This window comes from Bos indicus, chromosome 28 (genome assembly GCF_029378745.1).
Source record: "Bos indicus isolate NIAB-ARS_2022 breed Sahiwal x Tharparkar chromosome 28, NIAB-ARS_B.indTharparkar_mat_pri_1.0, whole genome shotgun sequence".
Lineage (NCBI taxonomy): Eukaryota > Metazoa > Chordata > Mammalia > Artiodactyla > Bovidae > Bos > Bos indicus.
Genome location: NC_091787.1, coordinates 43,238,459 through 43,256,975, shown reverse-complemented (window position 1 = coordinate 43,256,975; position 18,517 = coordinate 43,238,459). Strand labels below are relative to the sequence as shown.

General features: G+C 46.1%; 1 protein-coding gene across 3 annotated transcripts in view; it reads right to left on the bottom strand.

The window, feature by feature from the left end:
* The window catches only part of WDFY4 (WDFY family member 4), a 248,632-nt gene that overhangs the window by 99,849 nt on the left and 130,266 nt on the right, over nt 1–18,517 (bottom strand). The gene's annotated exons all lie outside the window — the stretch shown is intronic.

Here is an 18,517-nt window from a genome sequence, read left to right as displayed (position 1 = left end):
GCAGGAGAACAGAACTCTTGGGGGAACTTGGACGCAGAGCAGCTTTTGTCAAACAGGAATGTGCTATCTCACTGAAGAAGTAGAGGAAAAGCTGGCTCTGCTTCCCTTGAGCAGTGAGCAGGTGAAGGCTTGGAATAGTGGATTAGGAGGATGGGAGAGGGACCTGACCAAGGGCACCTGAATGGTGTATATAGGAGTGTCGGTAGCCCAGATATTTGTTATCCTTTGGTCTGCTCTCTCAGCATTCCATCCAATAACTAATGTGCCCATAGCACTTGACAAAGGAGTTTCCATATGCATTACCACATTTAATATTTAGCCACCTGACAAATCTATATGATGATGATTCCCATTTTACAGAAGAGGAAGCTGAGGACAGGGGACCCCAGCAATGCAGGAGCTGGCAGCACCAGAAGATGACTTAGGCCACCACAAGACTTTCTCCCGCACGGCTTCCACCTTGCATGTCACCACAGCACTAAACAAATTATTGCTTTGCTAGTGATTTCTAAGAACTTTCATGCCCTGGAAAGTTGTCACGCTCAGGATGTGGAGACAGGAGGAGGACGATCTGGGTTGGTTCAAGGGCAGAAGCTCATCTGCCTGGGCAGCAGTGAATATGACACATCGATGGGGGACATATTTAGAGCAGAGCTCTGCATTGCTTATTGGAGCAAAATAGCCTTTGCTTAGCAACTGCCTGTGTATTAAAGAGTTTGAGAACCTTTGAAGTAGAACCAAGGGCCTCAGAGGGCTGTTCGGAGATTTGAAAGGCAAAGTAGGTCTGGTTTAAAGAGCCTGTGCCTTGCTGTCCCAGTGCCTCCTTAGGGCAGGGTTTGGCTACAGGATACAGATCAGACCTTGGAACGGAAACCAAGGCACAGCCTATCTGGAAGGTCACCTGTAAGTGAGCCGACCTCAGCTTCGTGGTACCCACCTTTGCCAGGAGCACCCCTGGGGCTGGCCAGCTGCTGGTGACCCTCCTGTTCACGCTCTCCCATAGGAAATTCCTGCTGTCACTGATGACAGTCATTATATTGTTTGTTTAAAGCATCATTAGCCCTGTAATCACAGCTGTATAGCCTAGCCAGAAAAGAGAAAAGCCAGTATCTAAACGCAACCCCTCAGATCCTGCTCAGAAACTTAGTACCACGATCAGAGTTGTAAGCCCTGGCCTCTCCAGCCAAGTATGGCATGGTCTGGGACTGAACTCAGTGGTGAGAAATGCCAGTGTATCTACCTGTGTTGACATATATGCATGTCATTTTCATCCTCCGACTCACCATTTTCAGTGCTAGTTACTTACTCCAAGGAAACCCTAAAATAAATGCACAGATAGTCACTAAACAACGTTTTCCACCATCCTGTTTATAGCAGCGCAAAATAAAACAATCCAAGTATCAGCACGAGGAGGGGATGGCTCATCCTTCGTGTCAGGTATCACGCAGTCACCACAAACTACACCCACTCAGGTCACCACTAGTCCACACAGCACCGCGTGTCCCCTTTGAGCAGACGCTGTCCCGGAACTGCACGGCTACGCTGAACAGTGGGACAAAGGCTGGGTTTCAGCTTCCTTTTGCCACTCTGGCCATGTGCCTTTGTGCACAACCCATACAACCATTCATTGCAGCCCTGGTGTCAACTAAGTTCTGATGATATGGAACCAGATTTTTGATATATCAAGATTTTTAAAAATGAAGTTAGAAAACAATGTGCTAACAACAATTAAATGTGTTTGGATTTGTGTGGAAAAGGAAACTGAAAGAAAACACAGGGTGCGGATCATTCGTGCTCTTCGCTAAATATTTCGAGTTCTTTCCTCCTGCAGATACATGGCGTAACTGCTTTTCCTGCCACCTTTGAGCCAGGTGAGGCCAGGGAGGAGGGTGAAACTTTAGGGGCTCAGGCTCAATTTGCTAAGCTCTTTTTCAACTGTCACAGCAGTGCTCAAAGTTCTAAATGATTGCTCCCTGAGCTGGTGTCACTGGGTGAGGTTAAGGCACAGGAGACTCATGACAACTCACAGTGTGGCACACGTGAGAAGTAAACCTTTGCTATTTTAAGGCAGTCAGTTTTGGGAGTGTTTGTTACTGTAATGTAACTTTTCCTGAATAATACACACGAAATATATAGGAAGGGTTATAGTAGAATTGCATTGAAACGTATTTGTGATCAGTGAAAAAAGATCAGAGAGCTAAGTGAAAGCAAGTGTGAGATCAATTAAATGTTATGAGCAAAAAGCTCAAACAATTTGAGCAACAAAATAAATAACAAGCTTGGTGGATTATAACCCAAATTGTAAAATAAATATGGATGAGTCTCTACAGATATAAATAAAAGATTGAATAAATTAATTAGGGGGGAAAGAGACAAACCTTTCAAACAGAAGAATTTAGAATAATGTGTATAGATATTTCCCTTGTCAGGAGGCAGAGCTTAATTGCCTTAAGAATGGGCTTGTCTTAACAACTTGCTGCCAAAGAATAGAGGATGGAAGGGAAAATAGTAACTTTACAGTGGAGAAATCTGGCAGACCCCATCGTGACCATGTGATGAGAGCTGACATCACCAGTGATGATACTGTGTGGGTGTCAGGCACCCCTGACCCGATACGGTATGATGAGAAGGACGTGTCTCCTCTGTGGTCTTCCTTCCAAAAATTCATAACCTCAGGATAATTATGAGAAGAATGTTTAACAGACCCACTTTGAAGTACATTCTACAAAATATCTGACCAGTACTGCTCCAAACTGTCAAGGTCATAAAAATAACTGAAGTCTGAGAAATTGTCAGCGTCCAGAGGAAACTAAGAAGGCGTGACAACCAAATGCAGTGTGGTGCCTTGCACTGATTCTCGGATTAGCGGGAAAACTGGTGAAAGCCAAATATGACTAGAGATTCATTACCCGTAATGTACCAATGTACCAGTTGATTAATGTGCTATGATAATGTACAACAGGAACAACAGGGGAAATTGGGCGAAGGATATAGGGAGGTGTTGAATATAAATACGAAAAGTACATGGAAAGTATTCCAAAATAAAAAATGTATTAAAAATACAGTGGAATTCTCACAACCCTGCCACCTAAGTCCCATGATGAAACTGAGATGGAATAGATGAGTCTGTTTTCTCAGTTGGACATGGTTCCACATATTTCTTGAATGTAAACAATTCATTGTAATGAGTATAACTCTCGTGCTTGAAGATAAATAATTTTGGTAAGTCTTGTTCCCCCCAGACTGCACAAGCCAATCACTTCGCCAGACACTTTAACAGAGAAATAGTAATTCATTCCCCAAATGGCGGGAAAGTTGCTGACGGATGTGCAAAAGGGTGGCACAGAATACACCAAGCCACAAATGCTATTATTCTCTATCAATAATCGAAGGGACTTTGAGCAGTATCTTTGCCAACTTGATTTTCATTTTATTAAGAGGCTTTAAAACTTAACTCCATATAACATGATTCCACCGCAGGCAGTTGTTTTTATAATTGTTTAAGATTTCTAAATATGCACTAATGATCCATAAAGGAAAAGCAATAACCACACTGTTTGATTTTAGTGTCAAATCCAGATTCCTTTTTCTGGCCAGAGAAACAAGTGACAGGCTCAAGCTAAACTCAGGCGATCTCCCTCCCCTTCATCCTGCCAAGCGTGAACTGTGGATTTGGAAGAGGCTTCCTCCACCATAGGGCCCATGTTCTCATTGGCCGTGTTGGTCACTCATTGGTCACCTCTCCTCCACTGGTACAGGCTGAGGGGTTGGATTAACAGTGCCAGCAGCTGGGTGGCAGTGAGCAACCAAGGAAACTGTGTCTGTGTAAGTCCTTTGTTCTTATGGTATAGCCAGTAACTATCAGGAATACTCTTCTCGTTCCTAGTACACCCCCTGAGGGCCCCACGCAGAGTGGTAAACCCTGCAGAGGCTGTTGCTCCATGTCACAGTGACTGGGTTCCTCACCTGAATCCCCACTGGAATAAACTTTCCAAGGACATTGTCCGTCTCTGTCCCCAGTGGCCTGGCAGATGGAGACAGCAATAGGTAAAAGTTTGCGAGACTGAAATGAAGCTCATGAGATTTGTCACTTTTCTGAGACAAATTCTCTGCAGCTGGTCGCTTCCCGCCTGGAGTGAAACACTCCTCATGGTCAGGATTAATGAGACCCAGGAGGGCCAGTGACAAGACATCCAGATCTGCAAAGAACAAGAGTCAGGAGCGGGGCAGCTCTGGCACTCACTCCCACCGCCACGTTTAAACCCGTCTGAAATTCTGTATTTTCCTGGTTGTGAAATGTTCAATAAACAGATTGCCTATGTAACTTTTCTGTTATCCCTTCTCTACATAAAGGCTGATATATCATCTGCCTTCAAAAATAAGTTCTTGGTGGAAACCTGCTTTTAGTTAGATGACAGAAGCAGTTAATGAGAAAACAATGGACTGCTTTCCCTGTTTGTTGGCAAGTCCTGTATAACACCTACATGTGCATCTGCCGAGCATTAGCAGTTGGTTATGAAAGAGGCAAATAGGAACCAAGGGACAGAATGGCCTGGGTCTGCAGCAAGCTGTGGTCAAGGTGTCTGCGGAGGAAGGTTACTTGGATGACTCAGGCCAGAAAATGCTTTTTCCTCCAAATGCCCAGATAATTGCACTTTTCTCTACTCTGGAGACAAAGCCCCTGGATTCTTAATAAATGTCGAGCCATACCAGAGTAATAATCACATTTCCAGCAATAACGACAAACAACTGGTGCTCAGAGTGGGTGAAGAGGGACCAGATCACCACAGCGCAATTCATCTCTTGTTAAATTCACTCACATATTAATTTCTGAGATGAATGGAGGTTTCTAATTTGTCTTTTTTGAACTGTGATGTTTTTATTAAATTCAATCATCATGAGTACGTGGAGACTGACTACTTAAAAAAAAAAAAAAAAAAACTCCTGTGTAGCAAAAGACAAAAGCTTTGGAATTGCAGGCACTGGGTCTTTTCAAGAAAGCCACCTTCCCTTTTCTTTGTCTCTTCCTTGGGCATCAGAGGCTCTGTAAGACTCAGACAGATGAGAAGCGTCAGCAGGCTGACATTTCCTGAACTCTGCCAGGTCTTCGCAAGTTTCTGTCATCTTCGTCCTCAGAGGTGAGGCTCATGGAGACCCAAACCATCTTGGGCAGAAGCAGAAGCTTAGGAATTGTGAGTGACTTAGGGTCTGAGTGAGAGATGAATGTGAGAATCTACCCTGGGAGACTGCCACCCATGGAAACACTTTCCCCCTGGACACAGTGAAATTGAGGTTGCTGTTATCGACTGACATATCCGCTCACCGTGGCTCTCTTGGGGAACCACACCGGGACTTGCCAGTCATGTGCTGGCCGCACATGACTCACAGGTAACATAACCAACACCAGCCCTTCCCTCTCCCTTAGGCTGGTCCTGCATAGATGCAGCCATTGTGAGTGAAAAATAGATAACTGTGGCCACACGGGTCATGGCCAGGCTGGAAAGGGCTTTCAGGAGGGACAGCGATTTTAAAGCACAGGGGAAGGAATTGGTCCAATGGAAGGGGCAGGCTCCTCCAAGCAGATGGGATGACATTTGCCCAAGTGTAGAGATGGGAGAAGACAGGGTGCATTATGATAAAATGTGGAAGTGTGCAAGATTGTCACAGGAAGGAAACTCAGAAAAACAGTGAGGATCAGGCTTCTTGCACTGTGGTCATGGGTCTGAGGCTTCCTCTGGACAGTGTAGGAACAAATGATGGCTTTTAATCAGGAACATGACATGATGAGACCTGATCTTTAAGAGCTCACAATGAGGGTGCCATGACGGTGTGATGGGGCACAGTAGGCTTCTGGGAGGGACCAGCTTTGTTTTCCCTATGTCCCTGTTCTCTGCTCCTTGGCAGAAGCATAATTGACAGGTGAGGAATAAATATATAAACTATCTTGCCTCCCACTCCACAATAACAGCCAGAAAGCTCAGGCATGCTGTAGATGTTTGACTGTAAGCCGTTATGGACTATGGATTTATGATCTTAATTCCCTAGGAATTGACTTTCTTCTTTGAGTTTTATTTTTCCTGATCTCATTTCCTCATTTTATTGCATGTATCACATTATATACCATAAATCCTCTGGGGATTGAGTCAGAATATAAATAAACACATACACGGGATCAACATAAACAGGATATGATACTCCAGTAATAATACAAAGGCAACAGCTGACCCACGACAGTTCCTTTGCATCTGGAGGGGCCCCTCTGTCACCACTGAGCTTCCTTCACATCCTTCTTCCTCCTTTTCATCCTCCTCCTCCTCCTCCAAGTCTCAGCTCAACTTCAGCTTGTTAACATTGTAATTATTTCACCTACCTAGAGGGTCAGGGACACACTTTTTACTGTCAGTATCCTTTGGCCTTAAGCCAGTGTCCTGGGATACGGTAGAAGAGCCATGAATGTGCATGGAAGGTTGAAGGAGGGAAGGTCCAGATCACAGCTGAGTGTTCAGTAGATGAGAGACGGCGGTGGAGATGCATGTGCGGATGGAGTCACAGACACAGATGCTTTTGTGACGCCTAGAAAACTGACATGACCCTTGACAGCTGGCCCCTCCCGCCCTCTTCCTGGACCACTCCACATTCAGTCTGTGATCCACTTGCACTGACCTCCCTCTGTTCTCAAACACATGAACTCATGCCCACCATCAAGCCTTGGCACTAGCCGAGTCCTTTTCGGGAGTTTTCATTCCCCAGGTGTTCAACAGCTACCCTTCCCTCTCAGCTTTATTATCACTTACAACCTATGGCATTCACGAGTCTGCCCCTAGCCCACACACCAGATCCCAGACAAAGACGTCTGTGAGTCAGGAACCATTTGCAAGAATCCGTCTGATGCTCAAGCTCAGCTGTTCCTCCTATCACTCCTAATCAAACCAGTAGATACTTTAGCATCCAAGAACGCCTGAGAGACCTCCCAGGCCTGGACTCCACGCTCTCTGGCTGTCCCCACTCCCTTCTCCACGTCCAGGCCCATTTCCTTCCATGACAGGCCTGGAGCCAAGTTTGCACCAACCCCCATGGACAACAGGGATGAGAAGAAAATTTCAGAACTTCCTGTTCTGAGACTTTGAAAGACTTTTTTAATTAACCAAAATGGTTTCTCATAATAGATGGGTCCCAGGGCGAGAAGGCGGCTGTAACTCACGCAGCAGGCGCCTCGCGGCCGAGCTGGGACTGAGGGGCTGGCGGCTGTGATGGCAGCAGAGCCTCGGAGGGCCCCAGACTGATTCTCCACCCCACGACCATCTGCCGTTTTTTATCATTTATATAGTTTGGGACATTTCTGTCTTATGAACGCTGAAGCATTCCACACCAATGAATACGTTTAAGTTCTACATATTCAAATTTAGAGGAATAAATAATCAAAAGATGTGCTTTCCCCAGCCAAAATCATTATTTTTAAAAGTTGAAAGCCTTTCCTGTAATGATGTTACCCCACCCCAACCACAACATAAGTTTTTGGAATGCCAGCATACCTCACATTAGGAAATCTAATCTGTAAAAACTGAACCTCAAAATAGATTCTTAGGTATAATTATCCTCCAAAGTAAAGGACTGAATTTAGTTTTCAAAAGAATTCAACCCAGGATTTTTCAAGTTGCCAAATTCCTAAGCAAATTTCAGATCTATTTATAAAATATTGACCTATCTACATTTTTTTTCAGAAACGCATCTACTGTAATTCTTCTTAGATATAATCTAGCTAGGGAGATAAATACCTGGACTTCAAGGATTTGTTAAACGTAAGGTCCTGTGTTATTCATCTCTATATTCCTAGTGAGGACTAGTATATCTTCAATAAATCCACGTGCTGTTGAACTACATATGATAGTATTGACATATGCAGTGTTGACTGCATTTGATGTGCTCCACTTCTGTGCAGCATGGTGGTGGAGCCATTCCTTACTGCCAGTTACAGTGACCAGCGGGAGGCAGGACCATGAGCCAGCCATGGGACCAAGTAAGTTATTGTCAGTACTAAATATTCTTTTATTCTGTGGCCTTTGCATTCTTAGTAAGTCATGATATAGCAGACCACATTAAGTTTTAAGAGTAAACCGTTGATAACACTGATAGAGAAATTCTATGTGCTAGTTGAGGTGGGTACTTGCTACATGTTAGGAGAAGGTCACCATCGAGCAATTTTAGCAGAAGGATCCCCTAGTCAGGTCAGGGTCTCTGCTAGCCTAGCCACTGTCCTTTGCATGAATAGGAAAAAGAAACCCTCTCTGGAAAGATGGTGCCCTTCTCCCAGGCCAACATAGACTACACCACAGCTCACGGCTTATCAGCAGAGCTTGGGGATCAATCCCAGTAGTGCCCATCCCTATGTGGATCCCTGGCCCCGTGCCAGTGAGTTTCTCAGCGTGGTGTCACTGTAGTCTGGCTGGCCTCAATCCACTGCCAGTCACTGCACGATGATGTCTGTCCCACCCCAGGCCCCAGGACACCAGCCTCTCTCTGCTTGGACTCCAGGGATATCAGCACCCACAGGGATGACTAGCTAGCAGTTCATCGGGCTCTACTCGTGGCCAAGCTCTGACGCTGATCCTCTCAAGAGGACAAGAGGCAGTCTGTCTTAGGCCTCTGTATTTCTGTCTGCATTCATCTGAAATCTTGTACCTACATAACTGAGGGGCCTGGATCTATCACCACCTAAATCCATCCCTGGAAAAAATTATCCAGGAAGTAATGTAAGAGGTTCAGTATCCTAAGAGACTTCTCCTCCTCCCTGAATGGATGACATCAGCTAGATGCTAAGACGGCCCAGGGTCTTCATGGGAGAAGACGACGATCGTGGTATGATGGGCGCTGAGAGCTCACAGTAAACTGTAAGCTTTAGTAAAGCATGGGAATTCTAGGCTTCCTTCAGGATCATTTGAAGGAGGGAAGCTCTGGGGCTTTGGGCAAGGTGGCTTCTATCTTGGGAGCCGCTTTTCCAGCAAATGTCTAGAGACTGTGATGTTTCAGGAAAGGTCCTAATTCAACAAGGTTACCGTATTCAGCACAACCACAGGTCCATTTCATCAGAAACCAAGGGGCTGCCCTGAGAAAGCAGAACAATGTGAATCTGCAACCAAGAAGTCCAGACCACACGTCTGATTGGGGCAACTCCCCTTTGCCCTGTGCGCGTAGGGACACATGCTCTGAGCAAGTCATTGATTATTCTCCAAATGGAAAAAGTACATCGAAAGAGTTGACCTAAAATGCCTTTAAAGGGCAAGCTCAGCCAGAGAATTTAAGTAACAGAAAGTTTCCAGGAAAAAAAAAAATCAGTTGCGATATTGTTAAACACAAAGGTTACAAACACACACACTAAATAAAATGATCAAATATTCACAAAAGCACGAAACGCAGTAGCAAATGTATCAACTAAACGCTCTGCATACAGCACTGTAATCTCGCAATGAGTCAAACATTGAACAAATGGCAACTTTAATATATACCATTAATAGCAAAGTGTCTGCTTTACTGATGAAAATAAAAACCCTAAAAACTATGTTGCTCTAAGCAGTTTTGAAATGAATATCTGATTCAAAACTTCCCCTGTGCATATAATCACATGCTAATTTACATTTTAATTACTTCCTAAGAAATCAAAAGCATTTGTTGACAGTAGAACATAATGTCAGCTTCACGGTGCACTGTTGGCGGATGCTTAATGAACTTAATTAGATAATTAGTGATGTTAATTATCCTTCTATTATGAAGATAAAGCTGTCTCGCAAATGATGCACTTGGTAAAGAAACATCATTAAAGGTATCAGTGTTTGCTTTGTTCATTTACTTCTATTTTTCAAACTCCTGTAACAAGGACTTGTGATAGCCTGGTAATATTTCAGCTTCTCTTAAAATGAGAGAAGAAAAGCCACTGCTTCCATCAGCCCCACTCTGTGCCTCCCCCTCATTCTGGATCCTACGTATTGGTGACGGGACTGCTGTTTCAAACCCCCTGTTGTTGGGACCTAAGTCTGTGGCCAGTTGTGGTATGGAGCTTCTGTTTCACAACATATCCTTCCTGTGGGCTCTACCATCTATTGTTTTAAGAATGGGTCATGTGGGGACTTCCCTGGCGGTCCAGTGGTTAAGACTCTGAGCGCCCAATGCATGGGGCCTGGGTTCAATCCCTGGCTGGGGAAGTAGATCCCACATGCCGCAACTAAGAGTTTGCATACTGCAACTAAGAACCTGCATGTGCAACAGAGATCAAAGGTCCCCCAGGCCATGGCTAGGACACGGTGCAGTGAGATAAAACAGTATTTTTAAAAATAAAATAAAAATTTAAAAAAAGAATGGGATGTATATACACGTGTAAGCATGAATGCCTGTGCATGTGTGTGTCAAAAAGAGAAATTGAGAGAGGAGGTGTCTTGGTTGAGTGTCCAGACCACTAGGAGAAAACCTAAAGGGTTAATCCTCAAACACACACACACACACACACACACACACACACACACACACACACACGGTACACACGTTGCCCTGGCCGGGTGCATTTCCGTGAGTCTGCAGTGCTGTGTCCCCAGCTCCATCACCAGGATGCTTTCCTGCCCTGGGCAACCCCATTTTGCATGTGCTGTGGGAATATCTGCATGCCTGACCAAGGGCCATGATACATTATACATGGACTTTACTTTCGGATGCAGTGAAATAAGACACTTCAGAGATTTAAGCAACAAGATACTGGATTTCACCATTTTTCTCTTTCTTGTCCCTGAATACCACCACAGCCAGAGCTTAATAGAGGTCCTTCCTGCAAGAATTCTAGTCCAGACACGCCATGAAGAGCCCTAAGACCAGGCTGGGGAGGGTGGCATTATTTTTCGGGTCAATTATCTCGGGAAAAGCATCAGGAGAAAGTGTCACTGGCAGCCTTACCCACCACAATTAAGAAAACCAAGATTCCATTTAATAGAGGGTCTAAGAACAATGTTCACATCAGTAGAAGCAACACACACTTTCCAAAGTCTTTTTAAAAAGATATATGCTAAAAAAAAGAGAAAAAAAAAAGATATGTGCTGTGTGCTTAGTCCCGCAGTCAGGTCCGACTCTTTGGGACCCCATAGACTGTAGCCCACCAGGCTCCTTTGTTCATGGAATTTTCCAGGCAAGAATACTGGAGTGGGTTGCCGTTTCTTACTCTGGGGGATCTTCCCAATCCAGGGACTGGACCCAGTTTCATTCATTTCTGAGTGCTTTTATTCCTCTAACAGCTGCTGCTGTTGCCAAGTTACTTCAGTGGTGTCTGACTCTCTGCGACCCCCTAGACGGCAGCCCACCAGGCTCCCCCATCCCTGGGATTCTCCAGGCAAGAACACTGGAGTGGGTTGCCATTCCCTTCTCCAATGCATGAAAGTGAAAAGTGAAAGTGAAGTTGCTCAGTTGTATCCAACTCTTAGCGACCCCATGGACTGCAGCCTACCAGGCTCCTCTGTCCATGGGATTTTCTAGGCAAGAGTACTGGAGTGGGGTGCCATTGCCTTCTCCATCCTCTAACAGAGTCCCATTTAATTACTGGCTCACAAGGCTTCTCCCCCTACCGAGCACTGCAGGGTTTACGAGCAATTGTGATTGCTCATGAAGTCTGTGTCTGCAGGTCTCCTCTTTTCCATGGTTTCAGAGGCTTGTTCCTCCAGCCCAGTCCTCCACTGATGTGCTGACATGGGCTATCTTTCTGCCCTCCTGCCCCACCGGGAGAATGTTTTATCAAGACCTCACCAATCTCTGGGTTCTCTCACTCCTTCACTTTCAGAAGTCCTCATGTGCCTTCATTTTCCCTCAAGTTTAAGCTGTGCTGTGCTAAGTCACTTCAGTTGTGTCTGACTCTTTGTGATGCTACGGACCGTAGCCCACCAGGCTCCTCTGTCCGTGAAATTCTCCAGGCAAGGATACTGGAGTGGGTTGCCATTTCCTTCTCCAGGGAATCTTCCCAACCCAGGGATAGAACCCGCATCTCTTATGTCTCCTGCACTGGCAGGCAGATTCTTTATGACTACACCACCTGGGAAGCCCAATTTAGGCTTCCTGCTTCCAAATCTCTCTTTAAAGGCACAGTCATCTGCTGGAAAAGTCCTTTTCCTCCTGCCCATGAACTTCTTGTTGAATTTATGACAAGTTTAAGTAAAAATAGTCCCCATGATGACCTTCTGAATTTCAGATTTTTAAACTCTCCTACACCCTCTTAAAAGGCTTCCTAGGTGTCACAGTGGTAAAGACCCCACCTGCCAATGCAGGAGACACAGGAGACATAGGTTTGATTCCTGGGTCAGGGAGACTCCCTGGGATAGGAAATGGCAATCCACTCTAGTATTCTTGCCTGGAGGATCCCATGGACAGAGGAGTCTGGGGAGCTGTGGTCCATGAGGTCGCAAAGAACAGACAGGACTGAGCGACTCAGCATGCACACGTACACACTGCCTCTTAAAGATTTTTGTCTACAGTCTGTGGAGCCTTATATGAAGGCCATAGGCGCAAGGCCTCGTACTGAGAACACAGATGCGGAGCCCCACACCAGGGTCATCTCGGGAACTGACTGAACCCCCACAGCAACCATTGCCATGAGCCCCCTGATCTAAACCATCCAGCTCCCTGACCCCATATTAGGTAAAAACCCTTCCCATCACCTAAAGACATCCTTCCAGCAGGAATTTTTTTTGTCTTGAGGCCATAAAAACAGGCTAGCTCTCCTTTGAGCTGGTCTGCTGTTCTAACAGTCGGCTCTCCCTGTTAGGAGGTCTACCTGCTATGCTTGCAACGCCCTCTTTATTTCTGCTCTTTGTTCTTAATAAACTCACTCTTTCTGAAATACTCTGTGTCTGGAAATTCTTTTCCAACCCACCCACAGACTATGACATTATTTATTAACAGTAGAACATCTCTGGGAATTCTAACTTCTGATTTCACCGTTGCTTTTTGACTTCCTTGGTTGGTCCCCCGGACTCTACCACTTAACTTCTCTGTCATTTCGAAGCCCATTCTTCACTATTATCAAAAAGTTCTTCCCAGCACTGGGGCGCTCCTGACTTATAATACATTTCCCCAGGTGAGTGAAATCTGAGGCTTCACCCTCAAGGGCTGTTCAGCCCTGGACACGAAGGAGCCAAAACACTAAACCAGAAACGCTGTGTCCCATCAGACCTCACCCTCCTTCCCGAAACAGGGGAGCGGGGTTCTCAGAGGCTCGCAGTGCCTTCAGCATCAGCAAGACTGAAATCTCTCAGCAGCAGGAGACGAATGCAAACATGCCAGAAAGCAAGACCGAGAGTGGCTTGATCACTCCCAGAGTGACCACTCAGGCTTTCCATTCTGCACTCTTCCTTCTTTTTCTGCAGTTTTAATTTGGGCACCATGATTTCTTTAAAGAGAAAATAAATACATTTACACATGAAATGATATGATGTCTGGGAGGTTGCTTCAAAATTATTCTGGGCAGAAGGAGAAAGTAAGTAGGGATAGTGAAGAGACAAGATGGGCCAGGAATTGAAAACTGTGGAAGTTTAGGGGTGAATAGATACATGTGGATTCATTCTTTGTTTTCTCTACTTATATATCCGATTGAAAATTTCCAGTGATTTTTAAAAAGGAAAATGGGTAACATTCGCAGAGTGGATGGTCACAAATGTCATTTTCCTTGCTAGGGACCTGAGTCAAGACTGCTTTTAGTCGAGCTATCACCCCATTGCTGGCCTCAGCCAGCGTCTCCTCCTCCGCCAGGGGCAGGGCCGCTCCATGGCTGGGGGTAGGATGTAGTGGATCTGGGCACACATTCAGGGAAGTAGCTAGCAGCAGGACCATGGTCATCCTACCCACACAAGCGACCAGTCTCGGAGACCATCAAGGCCCCAGGCATGGGCACTGCTCGTTTTGCAGGAAACTCTGGTGCGTCTAGGTAGGCAGGGGCTCACCCACAGGGCAGCCTTTAGAAGACCTCATGGGACCTTGGAGTAAATGCTTAGTGCTTTCATGTCCTTGCCAGGGCAGACCTAAAATTCTTGCAAAAAATTTGTCTTTGGTGTTTTAGCTACTGCAGTGTGCCCTTCTCTGGCTTTCAGGGAGTTCTCATTCTTTTCTGTTAATTCTAATAGGACCCTAGCTTTCCTCCATGGGTCATGTCAACATTTTAATATAAGACTTTGAAAACAGCAGCTGAAAACTTGCTCAGCTATCACCAAAACCAGGGAAATGTGGCAGACACAAGCCCGGCTCTTCTCCACCCTTCTGCTCCACTATAAACCTTCTAAGTTTACTCGGCTGAGGTATACGTGGCCCCTGCATGGGACATCTGTCCACACGGGTACAGTTAGTCATCAGAGGACACTGGGGTGAAATCCAGCTCATGCTTTGCTGAACAAGACACAGGTCAGGGGCCTGCGTCCACCCAGAGGGGCTCCCACCTCCTTATGGGATAGAATTGGCCCCCAACATCCACCTGCTGGTCCCCTGGTTTGTTCCTTCCCCTCCTCCGCAGAGCGCAGGAAACATCTGGATCACACAGCTCCCACGCCTCCCACTCGTGGGTGCTCTCCATTCTCCTGGCCTGATTTAAGAGGCCTGGAGCTAGGACCTGTCTTCCGTGGCACTTCATTTTGTTTTGCTAACCCCGGTCATGGTTAGACAGTTTCCCTGTGTGTTTTTTGGTTTCTACTGCTCCGGCCACTGCCTCTGCAGCTCCAGCATCTCCTGTGTGAATGATGCTACAGCCCCAGCCTGTCCCTTCTCCCAAGGGCCCTAAACTCCAACGTAACCTGTACAAACAGAAATATGCCATTCTCTTGCTTAACCCCCAGTGCCCCCCGATCTGCCTCCATGCCCATCCCCCTCCTCACATCCACTCATCCTCACAACCCCTTCCCACCTGACTTCCAGCTCCTATGTTCCATGTGCCCACTTTCTCTTTGCTGATGCTTAAAAAAAAAAACACAAAAACCAGAAGATGGCATACTTTATGTTTTGGAATAATCTGGGATCCACGGAAAAGCAGTAAAGATAGTACACAGCATGCCCGTCAGCCCCTCACCGAGTTTCCCATAACGAAGTGCATCTGCCAAGACTGGGAAACCAACACTGGCTGTTGGGGTTTTCCCAACCTATTCTTAAACAAGAAAGTCTGAAGCTGAGCAGGTGACCAAAGTCACCTGCTGTGAAGAGGGATGGCTGGCCAGAGTGTGCCCTCTGGATCTCCCCAAGTTGAGAGAGGCATAATAAAGTGACTTCCTGGGCACCCTCAGTTGGCCTTTGGTGACCTCAAGGGAGCCCAGGGTCCCAACTTATGTCCAATACACTCATTCCCACAGCCTTCACCCTGGTAAAGACCATGACTTCACATTCTGGTCCCAGAAGGGACTGTGATGGAGGTCAGGGGGAGAAAAAGAAGAAATACCATCTATCATATCAGTCTTGCCTCAAAGTTCAGCTCACCTGCCGAGAAGCAAGCCTTTTCTACTGAAAATGAAGTTAGGTAAAAGGCATCGGGAATCGGACGTTGTGTGTCTCCCTCCAAGAAACAATTTATCAGTGCTATAGAGCCGTCAGCTGCTGACATGATGAGGAATAACACCGAATGAATAATGTTTCCTCCAAACCCAACTCCTTTAATTACAAGCCTCTTCTTTCCAGAAGAGAGACAGAAGACGCAGAAACGCCAATTTCATGCACTTGTGCCTGAATAATGTCTCCATGCTGCTTTTTCCAGATGGCGACCTTCTCACTGGAGGGACTAATGATGTGGGCATATTTAGGGAAAAACCAATAACGGAGTCTTTAACCTTCAACAACAAAATGCGTGTTGTACAAAATGTTCCTTGGGATACATTAGAAAATATCAATTACATTGCTCACTGAGGTGTAATCAGCTGTAATAATCAAAATTAATTTTTAAAAATAATTAAACAGACCCCAGGGCAAATAGTTGTGTTCTTATCCTATGGCATCACAGCGTACGTATGTACCTGAGAAGTTGTGCCTTCTGTTACCAACAAAGGCATCTAGCGTGGAGGGGGATGGATGTGGGCTCTACAGGCTGGCGGGTTTCTTCCCACACAAAGAAGGGAGAGCCCGGGGCAGCTCCACACACATTCTTTAAGAACCTTCCATGCACTGCCAGGCACAGTACCCATCCCAGACTGAGTTACTGGCAGGAGATGCTGCTCAGCAAAGATGCAGTTACTCTTTTTCAATTAAAGCATGGTCCACTTTGTTTCAAAAGTGATTTCTCTTTCAAAATTCCACAAGACAGAGTAAGCTATAGAAAAGATAGGCTGGAGGTAAAATGGGGCTCAACCAAGAAGATGTGCGTGTAAATGCATGTGTGCTTGTACATGTGTTTGCAAAAATTTATCCCGCTGGGCACGTGCAGTTACCCAAGTTGGGCCATGCTTACCTCTCTGGCTTCCAAGTGCCAAAATGAAAGAGGAAAACATAACCATGTCAGAAGTTTTCCTTTGTATAAGTTGCTGTGGAAAAGCACAATCCTTCCTGGTACTAACGGCTGAGGGACATGTACCCTGAGGCTGTCTGGCCCCCACTGCAGTCCAGCCACACTGGCCTTTGCTCTCCTACGACCTCCAACACACTCCTGCCTCGGTGCCTTTGCCTGGTGGTCCTTCCTGCCTGACCATTCTTTCCCAGCGTGACAAGGCTCCTATCTTTCCTTATTTCTGGGCTTTCACACCTCCGTACCAGAGAAGACTTCTGGCCACCTCCATCTAAGTGGCCCAGCACCTCTCTCTTCACCCTATCTCACTTACTGCTCCATTTTTCCTTATTGCAATTAGCACCCCAAGATTACAAACTTATTTATCTTTTTATTGTCTGTCTTCACCTACTAGAATGCAGTCTCCTTGGAAGCAGAAAATATGCTGGTGTTTCCTTCTGTAATCTCAGTACTTAGAGCAGAGTACTGAATAAGCACTCAATAAAAATTTGTGGAGTGAACGAATGGATGAATGAGACCTCAATGCTGTAGAAGACATCTTCAGCAGTTTGCCTTCACCAAAGACAAAGCCAACTTCAAATATTCTTTCTTTCAGATCTCACCATGTGAGCCAAGAACAAACTGCTATTATATAAGTCATCTGTAAACTGACATGGCCCCAAACACTGCTGTCCACTCAAGCTTCTTTCAGATGGGTTGTTTCTCAACAGACCTCCCTAGGACTCAGAGGTGCTCAGCTGTGCTGGTGCCAGTGACCTGGCAAGAGGCAGTATCAGTAGTGCAGGGGTTCCCATAAAACACATGTGCACGCCCACTGTCCCAGTCGTTGCTTCCCCAGCTGCCCAGCCAGACTAACCTATCCTCCTGGGGACAGTGACCAATCAACTTGGTCAAGGAGTTGGAAGCTTCAGAAAGCCCAGGGAAGAGGGCCTGGACCCGTGCTGCTACAAATGGCCCTGCTGAGGAGCAAGTGCTTGGGCACAAGCAGGGGTGTTCCTGCTTCCAAGGTTGGGGCAGCTGAGCCACAGGTGCTATAAAGTAAATTGGAATTTTGTAAATTGCTCTATTTCGAAAGCACTGATACATTCCAGGGGCTTCCACACTGTGTAGTGTGAGCAGAGCACATTTCTGGTTTGAAGTCCAGGAACTGAAGCTCTGAGAGGTTATGGAGTTGTCTAAGTGTGTGCTCAGCAGTGCAGAGACTATGAATGAAGATCCTATTTCTACTCTGCAGATTTTTTTTTTTTTTTTTAGATTTTTATCACACATCTATAAAATGAGACTAAAAGTAGTTGTGTGATGTAGCTGGCACAGAAACCTGTTATTCACTCCGTCGGTCAGCCAGTAAGTCTGTAGACAAATATAATGAGCAGTGTCTTCCACAAGCCAATCACTGAGGACACAGCCTGCCTTCAGCTCTGAACACCACGGGCCCGGCCAGCCTGGTCAATTTTATCTTCTGTCTTCCTTTCCATCTTGGGTTTTCTCTGCTTGTCCTGAAGTCTACTGTTTCTGAAGCTTGGAAAGAAGACGCTCCCCTTCCCCAGGAGGTCTGGGCACTTGCAGGCAGCCCCTCATTCCTCTCTTCTCCCAGCATCCAGTGACGGGGCCCTCCCCATCAGGCACCGACCCCAGTGGACAACAGACTCGTGGTGACAGCAGGATCCAGACTCTGAGCACACAGCATATGGAGTCAACCTCGCTCTCCAAAGTCATACGGGCAGAGTTCCAACTGTGTAATGTATCTGCCAACAATCCACCCCACTCCTTGGGGAGTCCCTTCTCACAGTTTCCCACAGGTATTTGTCCCATTGTGGAGGTCAGGAGGTAAATGACTCAGAGGAGTTAAGTGAATTTCCCAAGGTCTCTTGATCCTAAGGCTGTGACTATGAAAGGACTACCTTCTGCCTCTAAAGGTAAGTCAGTGACCCCAGCATTAGACTATATGACAGACTGCGTTCTCCAAGGAGAGCCTCGGCAATATTTCCAGTAGATGTGCTCTTGCAGAACCTTGCCACCTCCCTGCCA